This window comes from Tympanuchus pallidicinctus, unplaced genomic scaffold, assembly GCF_026119805.1.
Source record: "Tympanuchus pallidicinctus isolate F22 unplaced genomic scaffold, pur_lepc_1.0 scaffold10, whole genome shotgun sequence".
Taxonomy (NCBI): domain Eukaryota; kingdom Metazoa; phylum Chordata; class Aves; order Galliformes; family Phasianidae; genus Tympanuchus; species Tympanuchus pallidicinctus.
In genome coordinates, this window is record NW_026294619.1 from 8,608,599 (window position 1) to 8,620,680 (window position 12,082).

General features: G+C 38.0%; 1 protein-coding gene across 18 annotated transcripts in view; it reads left to right on the plus strand.

Moving 5' to 3' along the window:
- Positions 1-12,082, plus strand: part of BBX (BBX high mobility group box domain containing) — a 140,626-nt gene that overhangs the window by 55,337 nt on the left and 73,207 nt on the right. For 6 of the 18 annotated variants that reach the window (XM_052666457.1, XM_052666467.1, XM_052666485.1 and 3 more), the window contains one exon: positions 5,412-5,535. The exons of the other annotated variants lie outside the window; for them this stretch is intronic. The gene's annotated coding sequence lies outside the window, so the exon portion shown is untranslated. The remainder of the gene's footprint in view (positions 1-5,411; positions 5,536-12,082) is intronic. 18 annotated transcript variants of the gene reach the window in all.

Below are 12,082 nucleotides of genomic sequence, written 5' to 3' on the forward strand. Positions count from 1 at the left end.
TTGTTTTCTTTTGGATCTGTACAAAAGCTTTATTGGATTAGGATGGGCTAGATAACCAGAATCTGGCCAGCACCTGACTCTGTGTATATGAGCCTTTTAACACTGTGTTCAGTCTTGAACAAGTTGGGTGACGTTACTGAATTGACCCAAAAGTTGTGTGTAGTCAGGGAGGCCTTTGGGATGTGGATGCCTAGTAGGTGTTGAATTTGATGGGATGGACCTTGCAAGATACCACTTCTCTAGGCTGTGTTTCAGCAAAGAAGAATGTTAATTAAATATTCAAATCTACTGTCTGATGCTTTGGCTGGGAGTACGGTTGTTGCTGTGGTAAGGTAAAATAGATAAACTTCACAAATCTTATTGATTTTTCCTCCATATAAAGCTTCTTTCATTTGACTTTCATAAGCCAAGAAAGTGTCTAACCTGGCTTTTTGTGTGATCAGCTACACAGCTCAGTATTCAAATTGTGGCAACTTAGTACTGTTTCTAAGCTCATAGATCTGTTCAACCTAAATAAAGGTAGTGAACTCTCTGAATGCTTTGTTTTGTGATGCTTCAGGTTTGTGGTGACTTTTATCAGAAATCTGTCAGGTTTTTTTGTGTCACGCCAGTTGGTGCATATGTCTTGAATGCAAGTCCCATCATTCAGTTTTATTCCTTTGACATCCCATGGACTTATTGATGTTGAGGAACCTTCTTCAGCTATCTGAAAATAATGGTTATTAGACTGAAATAAAAACTGAAAGCATGTGAGTTGGTTTTAATTTACTAATGTGAGTTCCTGTGTAAATAAAGGCTTATTCTTGTACAAGTAATGTAAATTCCGTAGTCCAAACAAGGGAGAAATGTTAGAAGCCTATCTGCTGATATGAATGTCTGTACTTGCTTATCAGAAGTTATGTGACTCAGGTAATCTTGAGAAAGCAAAATGTCAAATACTAAACACTTGCTGGGTGATGTAACTGGCTTTTACATTGTTGTGGAGCTTTCTTGTCACTGAGCATAAGTGATCTGCCGAGATGCATTTTGCCAGATATTAATGTCATGAATTATCTAAAGTGATTCATAATTGAGAAGAGTCTTTCTAAAGGAGAGGAAAAAAAAAAAAAAAAAGGAAAGAAAGAAGAAAAACCACAAAAACAAGCAGTCAAAAAACAATGCTCTTTTCATGCTCTCATAAATGTGTTTATGTAAAATAAATTTCACAGTATTACAAAACCTGCAAGTTGTACGTGTCAAACCGGCTCTCAGCTATTTCAATTTAGGCATAATTTCGCTATGCACATAATACAACAGTAAAATTCTAATTTTTGGCAAATTATATCTTGTTTACTTTCTCCAATGAGACCATTTTAAAATGATCTCTGAGTTGTCATGTGTCTTTATTGCACAAAGCAGGAAAAACTATGTTTTGCCTCTATCAGCAGAAGTTGGTTTTTCTTCACAATATACCTGTTCAAAGAGCTCACAATGCATACAAAATGCTCAGCCATATTGTAGATTTTGTGAAGCGTGAAATTAAAAATCTAAATATTTATCCTGGGTTTTCCCATTAGTGTGTCATTTGGCTTTCCTGCGGACTCCGTGGTGAAGAGGTGTTTCAAACCTATGTCACCTATGTCATAATGCAGTTCTTGAGAGGTATCCATGCATCCTACAAGCTGTCAGTTTGTTTCCCCTTTTTTGGATCATTTTTCTTCATGAAGGAAACTTGATTTCTGTAACCTAGCATAGGAATTGTAGGCTGCTACGGATTTAGTAAGTCTTACTTTTCCTTGCAACAGTGAGGGCACAGTGTGAAATAGCCTGAGAGTGATCGATAGAACTCTTTTGAATACAAGGATGACTGATAGTTAACTAATGGTCTATCTGTATTCCCAACTCATATACATGCTGAACAAAATTTTTTTTGTGTCTAAGCTTAGTATAACCTTATATATATATTTTTGTAGAGGTTCTTCAGCAAAATGGTGGATGGAAAGGGAATGCTTTTTGTTTTTTAGTTTTTTTTGATTCCTTATCTCTTCTCCAGAGAGATACTGTTGCCAAGTTGGCTTTTTTTTTTTTTTTTTTTTTTTTTTTTTTTTTTTTTTTTGTGCTTGCATCAGTGTGGTGGTTATTGCAGATACAGCATGTCTATAATTTTGTGTAATGATGCTGTTTCTTGTTAATAAATACTAAAGGCAACAAATAATCGACAGTTGTTTTGCAGACATTGCACAGCTCACTAAATATGTGTTTTGGAACTGAACTTAGAGTAAATTCACGTTTACAGTTCTCTGTAAAAAACAAAGACACATCGTCTTAAGACTTCAGGAGACATCCAGTGGAGTTTTGCCTGGAGTCTACCTAAGCACTAGCAGATAGACTAGCAGATTGCTGTGCTGTTACCTGCACCAGGGAAGATTGACCATATTTGATGAAGTCAAAATTACAGCCAATGGTAAATATTCCACAAATGCAGCTTTACTGTATTGTTTACAATTATTTTGACATATCAATATTTGATTAATAAGTAATTGTTCAGCAAATTGTCATTAAGAGGGGAAAAGTTGATGTCATTACTGTGTCACGTGATAGAAAAAGCAGGAAATTCTCCTCCACTTGAAAAGATCCAGTCTTGAAACAGAGAGAGAGAGGCTTCATCAGTGATTTTTTTCTTTACATCAATAGTTCTGTACTAATAGTTTCTTTGCAGTAAGCTATATTTTGACTTAATGCAGGTGCAAATGGAGTTTTTACTTGGCTTGTGGCAGAGTAACTAGATGTAAACCTTCAACAGATATATCATGTCTAAGTACATATCTCTGTTTCCATCTAGGAATCTCTTTATAAGCATAAGGAGCTATTTTAAAAAGCTCATTAAAAACTTTTTAAGCATTCACAAACATTCAGTTTTACCTGTTGAACAATCATCACAGATCCCCAGCAGTGATCAAAAGAACTGGGAGCAACAGTGTTCCTGCTTTTGTTTCTCTGTGGTCACAAAGATACAAAGATAAAAACCATAATGCCTACCTGTAATCTTAACTATCCAATCTTGTTTTTGAGGTGTGTGTTGCTTGTGAAGTGGCTTTTTTGTGTTGGCTGGAGGTTTATTGTTTTGCTGTTTTTTTTCAACTGACGAACACATGAAGCAGTTTTCACCATCCAGCTAGAGCTAGATTGCTCATGCTTGTTTCCTTTCTTTTTTCTTTTTTTTTTTTTTTTTTGTGCAAGAAGCCACTTCTTTAACTGTTGGTTAGGGAATGCAAGTTTTAAATAAGTAATAGTGTAAGCAAAATGCAAATTCAAAGTTAAAATAATCTGTCTTGCTAAGATGATTTCTTCTTTCAGTTTTTATTGGCCTCTGGTGCTTTTTTTTTGCTGGTTCTCTGGAAACCCTTATCCAAAGGAGATGCAGTAAAACAATGCAGGCTGAGATCCTCTACTTGTGACAGTGCTGGTTTTGAGTGCAGCAGTTTCAGATTAGAGTTTTATCCCATACTCATAAGGTATATAATAAGGCTTTATTAAAAAGAAATACCGTACAACAACAAAAACTCATGTGAAAAGTGTAGTGTTTTCCACATGCTCATACACATATCCACATGCTACTGTTCATAGCAAACAGTAAAGTCCTAAAGCCATAGGACCTGATGAGAAAGGGAACATGTGTGTTTTCTATGTGCTTTACGTGTTCTTTTTTCCAGACCTCAACATTAGTTATCAGCGCCTCTGTTAAATTGTTTCCCCACAGGGTTTTATTCATTTTATTTTTTCCTTCAGATCAGTTTTCTCTAGTTGTGCTGTTACCAGAGGTTTGCCTTTGCTGCTGTTGCTTATCTTGAGGCTTCTGGCTTCTAGAAAGTATTTCAGCATGTTTGCCTTCATGTTTGGGGATTCTGTTTGTTCTGTCGATGTCTGGTTTGTGGTTGGCTTTTTTTTTTTTTTTTTTAATTTAATTTTTTTATTTTTCTTTAGTGGTAAACCTGTGCAGTGGAAGTGTGAATTAGTGGTAATTGATATCAGTACTAGCATGCTTTTTCCTCTGAGCTAACTTTGCTTTTGTACTGAGAATACTTACAATGATGATAACTCATTTGTTCTTCTTAAGCTTTAGCTAAATGTTTGACTTGTCATAATTTAACCCTGGCATAAGGCATGCTGATCTATTTAGTGCCAATGTCAGAGTTACCAAAGGCTAGCTTTTACAAATCAGGTTTTAGTCTTTAGGACCAAGATGAGTCATTTAATCTGATGCAGTGAAAATAAAAAAGTAGAAAAGATGCTGAGGCGTAGAGGCTCATTTTCCTCTTCTTGTGATCAATAGAATTTTTTTCTACTGGGAGTAAATTGTTAAGGTGCATACAGTGTAACATTGGTGGTGGTGTTGGTAGTGTGGTGGTACATTGGTACTGTGGTGTTGTCCAAAGAGCAGAAATTCAGGTTTCTTACAGTTAATGGAGGAAAAAAAATATTATTGGAGTCCACTGAATTAAAGGAATTCCCCCTTCTCCATTAACGTACTAACATGAAGAGAGTGGAGTTGAGCAAATAGGTTTGCCCATCTATGCTTATGTCTTCTTCTTTCCCTCACCACAGTGTCCCAGTTTAAACCAGTGGAGGAGCTCAGATAACAGATAATGAACATAGCATGGGTGCTAGGATGTGTTTTCTGCTGGGACAAGGAACCAACCATAAGCTGTGGAATTAGTGTTTTCTTGTCCTGTAGCCTGCAATTATTGATGGCCAATAATAGTTTCTGAGAAACTCATTACTTTCCCGAAACTTGAGAAAATATTAAATACTCATAAGGATATTATTGAGTGATGAAAGGCTAAATGAATTGTGGCTTGTTGGTTACTGTGTTAAAATAGCTTTTTCTTCTCATTGAAAAGTTTCTAGATCTCTTGTTATAAAATGGTTAAAATTATCTGGCTTTGGTAAATGTTTTGCATTATGAGCAAATATCAACAGGTAAGGATCACTCAGGAGTTTCAATAGGGAAGGCTTCTGAGATACTACTTAATAAATGGAGGATGTTTGGCATTTACACGTCTATGAAATCTACCCCTTCTGAGAGGGCTTCATTAAGAGCCCATCATTTGATATTCTTAGGATCCACAGTCAGGTTTGAGAGGGTTTTGTATTCTGTAGTGAGGTATCTCTGCACTTAAAAAGGGAAATCCGCTTTCCTGCTTCCTGATGAAGTTTGAGTGCAAACTTGGACTGTTAATAGAAAGAACTGTCCCAGTTGATTTCAGGTGTTTGATTTTTACAGGCTGGCTCATTTTAGTCTTTCCTAAAGAGATCTGTGTGCCTCCACTTAAGGCTTCAGAAAGTTGCATGCATCACAGAATTTGCTACTGAATTAATACATCTCAGCAATTGTAGACTATCTAAAAGACCTTCCACCTCTTTTCTCTCAGACTCCAAACCGTGACAAAGCGGAGCAAGTTAAGCCAAGCTACTGTGTGCCAAGCTACAGTTTGAATTGAAAAGTCCTCTTCAAGGTTGTTGAATGATGATCCTTGGGCATCTTTACTGGTTTCAGTAAGTGATTAACAAATCATTCTGGGGCATCTCCAAATGCTTACTACCTCATTAGGGATCTGGATTGTCAGGGAAGACTTGTTTTTGTTAAGGTACCTGAGCATAGAGCACAGACTTGAAAGCTGGTGTATCTGCAGCAGATCTCCAAGGATGTTAGTCATCTGGATTTTAGAATTTGTTCATCGGGTGCCAGGTGCACTTTTTTATTGTTTAATTACATGCATTACTTGACCAGCAAGCTCAATCATTGGCTTTTGCTGTCTTGCTTGATCTCAGAGGCTTTTAGGGGTTTCATTAGACTCACAATGACTATGTACTCCTCCTCTGACTGAAAAATAAGCTTTTCTTGTCAAAATATGAAGAAAAGCTTGGTCTGAATTGGATTCAGATTTCCAAATGCTTTTTTTTTTTTTTTTTTTTTTTTTTTTTTTTTGAGCGGAGAGGCTTGCAAACTTGTGTCTGTAGGACTGGGTAGCTTTCTGAAAAATTAGAGGAGGAAGGATTGAGCCAAACAAACTATGGTATGTGTTATCAAGCTGCTGATATTTCCATATCTTCTGTGTTTAGAATTATTGGCAAATGTGGTAAGGTGGTTGTAATCTCAGGTTATTACAGATCAAATAAAGCAGTGTCGTTTTTCCCATGGATTATGCATGAAGTAGAAATCAGACCCTGAGGTGTCTAGTTGTGATCTAAGGTGCACAGAAACATCTGGGGTACAGTAAGCTGGCTGGCCTCACCTCAGTCCTGGGAAGATTATGGCACTTGTCTTCATCAGAACCATTTTCAGGCACATGAAGGACAAGAAAATGACTAGAAATAGCATGGATTTACCATGGGCAAACTGTACCTGATGAACATGATAGTGTTTTGTGATGAAGTGATGAGGGCGAGCAAGTGGCAGAGCAGCCTGCTTATTTGTTATTCATTTACTCCTACAGTAGCACAGCGTTCAGAACTTCTGCTGAGAGTAGAAGGCTCAGAAAGGCTCTAATTGACTCCAGCTACCTGAAGGGCAATCATGAAGAAGAGTATTTCTTAAAGATATACTATGAAAAGACAGCCAGAAGCAGTAGTCACAGAATGCAGCAGGGGGAAGTTCTTGTTGGGCACAAGAAAAAGTATCTTTCATCATGAGGATGATGAAGCAGGAGCCAGGGATATGATAGAAGCTCTTGATAGAAGTTCTGAAGTTAAGCCTGCCTTGGGCAGGACTAAACACCTCCAGATGCTACGTATGTAGCTTTCGTTGTTTCCTTTTCTTGAAATAATGTTTTATTGGTGCTCTTAGATTAAATATATACTATTTCCTAAGGGGAAAGGTAAAAAGATATTTGCCTTAAGTTCTTCATGTGCAACTTGTTTCAAATGGCTAGCTTTAAATCTTTAGAAGTGGAGTTGGCTGAATCACGTGGTTGTCTTACAATGCATTAAAAATAAACCAATTCTCCTTCTCCTAAAAAGAGACTTTTATGTTCAGTACAACTCAAGGTAGTGATCAATTTTTGGAACATTCAGCATGCATTTGCCTTAAAAATGGAGGTATTGTTCCCTGCTTATTTCTGATGGTTTAGTCTGAAGAATATCTAAAGAGATTTTCAGGGAAAATGCTGGACCTCACATCTATAGCTGAGGGCATAAAGCTACCTTTTTGATAAAGAACAAATTTTCTTGCTAGCTTGCTTTCTTCCATTAAGTTGTTCGTGCCCAGCGTCCACTGAGTTTCAGTGAAAGTAGCTGTGAGAATGCACTGAGAATATCACCAATTAAACATCCCCATCTCTGTGCATGGTGCTAGCTGTTCTTCAGAATTTTGTATTTGCTACTCTCTGAAGTATAAGGTTTTTATGTTTGTTTGTTTTTGTTATTGTTGTGTGAGATACTAAAACACAACTTTTTTTATTTTTAATTTTTCTTAAACTACCTGGCTCTGATTTCAGACTTTTTCTGTCAAACAAAGTAACTTAATGACTGCATGCAGAATTGTAGCTTATTTTTCACGTGCATCTGTTTCGCACACAAAAAGTAGTAGGCTTGTGCTTGGTGTTGCATGGCAATCTGGGGGGAGGTTCTCTGCTAACTTGGCTTGGATCATTTTGTTGTGTGGGCTGAGAGGCCATCCAGTGAAAGAAGAATACACAATAATTTTACCCTCAAGTGGGCTGGTCACTCTGTAAGCCAAAACTTCCATACCTTTCAAATTAAGTGCACGTTCTTATTTAATAAGTTAATTGAAGGTTGAGGTGCAGCAATTTAGGTAGTGAGGTACAAAGCTATGGGACTTAAAATTATTTCTCTCATGCTCATTAGGTTCTAAAAGGGGATTTTAAAGTGCTGAGCAGCTTTTGCAGGCTAGACCTTCAGTAAAATATAATTCCTTCTGAGGATTATGCACACCAATGCCTTGTGATCTGACCTCGGCAGATCCATGGGGCTCAGAGGTGGATCTAAAGCATGCCTTTCTAAGGAGATGTTTAATGTAATTATCCATATAACAAGCAAACAAAAAGACTGTGAAATGTGGAGGCTTCCTCTTCTAGGGAAGTAAGTATTGGGATCAGAGTTGTGAGCTCCCTTCAGCTTTGACCATCAGTCCGTTGCTGCCCTTTCTTCAACACTGTTTTCTAGCTGGTAAAGTTATCTATGTTCCCACCTTCTTAAAATTGATTTGAAATCTGGATTCAAGAATGAATAAGAGCTTACCTTTTTTTTTTTTCCTTGTTGAATTTAGTTCTGCCACAGCAATGTAGCTGTAACAAGTCTTTTCAGTAGAAGAATAATGGAATATGATGTTTGATGACAGTGTGTTTTTAACTTTGGCTTTGTCTTAGACTCTGTGATCCAACACTTTATAGAGATGGACATAAGCATACTTCCGTGGAGCTGTAACTCTACTGAAGAGGAAGATGAATATTCTACTTGTAAGATTTCAGAAGCCGATTGCAAAGCAACCCAAACAGATACCTTTGTTAGCTGGTTGGCTGCCTGACAGCGACTTCATGTTTATGACTGGGGTTTCCAGACAGATATAAGCAAACACATCTGTCAATACACATTGAATTTAGGAGCTGATGTGCACTGCTTTGTTACAAAGGTTGTCTCTGTGCCAGATACTGTAGCTTTGATGCATGTATAAAATATACAAAAAATATTTTGCATGCCTGTTTAGCCACATTCAATCAATGAAATTAACTAATTAACAATACCCAGCTAAGAAGAGGATACTGTAAAGCTAGCATGCTAAGTCACCAGACTTAGTCAAGTACTTAAGCTTTAGGCCTATGTGAGATCAGTTGTTGAGTTCAGCATACAACAGAAATCTCTTGATATAGCACTGTAGATTTTTGGCTGTCTCTGTTGTAAGGACTGCTTGGAATATTATAGTGTGGTAGCTTTATTCTCCAGGATTTTCTTAAGTGCTTGGTTGAGACTTTGACTGTTTACTGACATTAGCACATCAGAATTTTCTTTCTAATAATGACAAGTCATTAAGTTGCCTTGAAGAAGCTCAAAATAGAGAACTCTCATTTTTGCCTTGCTTTTTTTCCTAAGTCTAATATGATAACAGCATGTGATATAAATAACACACTTTTTAAAAATACTAAGTAAATATTTCTTAATATCGAATGGAGATAAAATTGAAAGTAACCACTAGATGGCACTTGAAAATTGGGTATAGAGATATACTATCTGCTTTCAAAATCATTACGAATTTTGGTAGATTTTACATCAATCTGCACAGCTCTGGGAAAAGCTGGTGTTTCCAAAAACAGAGTTAAATTAAACCACTAGTTAAATTAAACCAGTTACAGAGTTAAATTAAACTAGTACAGCTACTAAGGAATCTAGTCTGCTTTAAAAGCTCATTCTTGATGCAGAAATGCAGCCTAGAAAGGAGTACTTGTAAAACTGAAAAGTATGTGCAGATTAGTTTTCCACTGATTTTTATTTGTATCCAGCTTAACAACTCTGTTCTGTCCTGACATTGTCTTTACCTTCTCAAACTGTCTAAATTGAAATGTTTGCTCAAAATGCATTGTATGTGCTGTTGGTTTAACATTTTTTGAAATATTATTTTAAATCAATAGCTAGGATATTAACCTGGAATTCAGTGGGGGGGGTGAGGATTCAGGAAAGGATCCAACTCAAGACACATGGTTTTTCCTTTTACTCATTTTATGTGCTGGCAAGAGAAGAGATTGTGACAATGTGATTCTGCAGAAAATAAGATGGTAGCTAGGAATTTATTTATCAAGTCAAACTTGTGGCATTTCTGTCACTGCTCATTACAGATTCCTGTTTTATTTGAAAACTCCATGTAGCCTTTTTGTTTCTGAGATGCATGAGTTGCAGTATTATGATGTTATGCATGTATGTATGTACGATGATGTATGCAGTATTATGAGCTAGTAATATTGGAAGATGAGCAAATCTGAGTAAATACTTTCTGTAGTCACTTGTCTTGATTCTTCTTCCATAGGAAAGATGGGTAGGTTGCAGTTGTTCCAAGGGGTTGTTTGACAGATATCTTAATCTCTTGACCTTGAGTTGAAGAAAGCAGAAGTAGATAAACTGTAATGTTCAGTTGTGCAAGGATGTTTTATGGTCTATTAAATATGTATTAAGGGACTAATTCTTCCATTTGCTTACACAGCTGTATTTGGTTCCCCTGACACTGGTAGCAGTTATGATTGAATTTTGTTATGAAAGCATTACGCACATGGTAAACCTTAGAATGGATTACAGTGGCGACAGACACAAGGCCACGTTGTCTGCTTTTTGTGTAAAGTGCTAGGACACAATCAACAAGAAGTGAAAAGGAGAGTCAAACAATTTTCCCTTTCAGCTCTTTTCACCCTGCGATGTCTGCAGCAGTAACATCTCATTTGTGCTGTTTTGTGTTGTGCAAAAGGATTTGGCTGTACTACTGCCATGACTGGACCTTAAAGAAACTTGCATGCCTACTACCCAAAGATGAAAATAAAGCCCTCAGATTGGCAAGTAAAAAAAAAATGGCTCTTTATAATCCCATTTGCCAGTCTTCAAAGGCTCTGAGCAAAATGCTAAGCCATCCCTCTTGTTAATGCAAATTTCATTTTGACTTTGCTTTCTTAGCCTCTTAGCATGGAAGCTCCTGTTGAACTGCAGGAGCTCAACTCAAACTCAACTCAAATTCAACTCACGTGAATTTGATGATGAGAGCACACGTACCAAAATTCACTAAGTATTTCCTTCATTTTGTCTGTGATCTCACTGGCTGCAAAGCTCTTTAGACTGGGATTAATTGTTAGTGATTTGCAAAAGCCTAATGATTCAGTTAACAAATCACAAAGGTTTTCATTTTAGCATAATGCTAAAATAATAGTAAGGCACAGGGTGACAGCTGTCTCTCCCCTCTTTAAACAGTTGGAAGTAGTCTCGATCATGAAGGATCAAAAGATTCTTGGGAGTGTGTATTTGAATGGTAGCTCAGTTCTGGCTGCATGCTTTCATTCAGAACAATGCTTCTGTCTTCTGAATTTTCTCCCTTGCTTTCCAAGAAGTATTTTTTGGATTACGCTGTTGCTATGGTCTCATGCTGCTGTACAGACAGGCACTCCTCTCTTTTCTGAGAGGTGGTTGCATTTCACAGTCTCTCCATGTCCCTGGAGCAAAAGCGTGTTCCTGATAAATGGTGCTGCGTCAGCAGAGGGCTTTTGTAGCTCATTTTGTTGTTATTCCCTTCTTTGTGGGAGGAAGCATCACAAGGCACGTTTCGCTCTACCGTGTCTTAGGCTTTTATTCTGCTCACCTGCCAGGATTTGTTGGCTCTCTGTCCTGTTGTGAAACGAAGAGAGAAAAAAAAAAAAGGGAGCGGAAATACTGCTTTGGAGAAAATAAATGCTAAATCCCTCTGCCCTGGCAGATTGTTTCTCACTTTGAATTAGCAGCCCAGGCATGAGAGTGTTAGGGTAGCTGCCCTCAGATAGGTGTGTAGGAGGCATGACGCTGCTCCCTGACACCTGCCTGCACGGGGAGCCCTGCCCGCTGCTGCAGCTCCTGCTGGGGGAGGCAGAGATGCTGACTGGCGGGTGGGGGAGGCTGCTGTAAGGTGTCCCTGGAGTAGACCAACCTGCAGACTGCAGCTATGGATTGTTTTGTTACAGAAGTAACAAAAAAAGCTGCCTCTGCAGCTGCTGAAGGTTGAAATGAATCCTGTAATGATAAATGGCCTGTGTTGGTTGAGACACAAAGTCTTCAGACAACAAGTGGCTGTGGGACGAAGCCACACAATCTGGAAAGAGACACTGACGCAAAAAGGAGGGTGCAGTTAGGCTGGTTATTTAAGAAGTTTAAATAAACCCCCAGGAACTTCTGGGGTTTGTGTTTGGAGGCAGTGATGCTGTTTGAGTAAGGATGTTAGTGATTTACACTTCCAAACCCTCTGGTGCAACATGGCTTCCCCTCTTCGGCACAGGAGCACTTGGCAGCAAGGGGAGGGGGAGCAGCGCTCCTCTCTGCCACCTCAGTGAGCCGTGTCCTAAGGACAGTGGCATGGAAATCATTC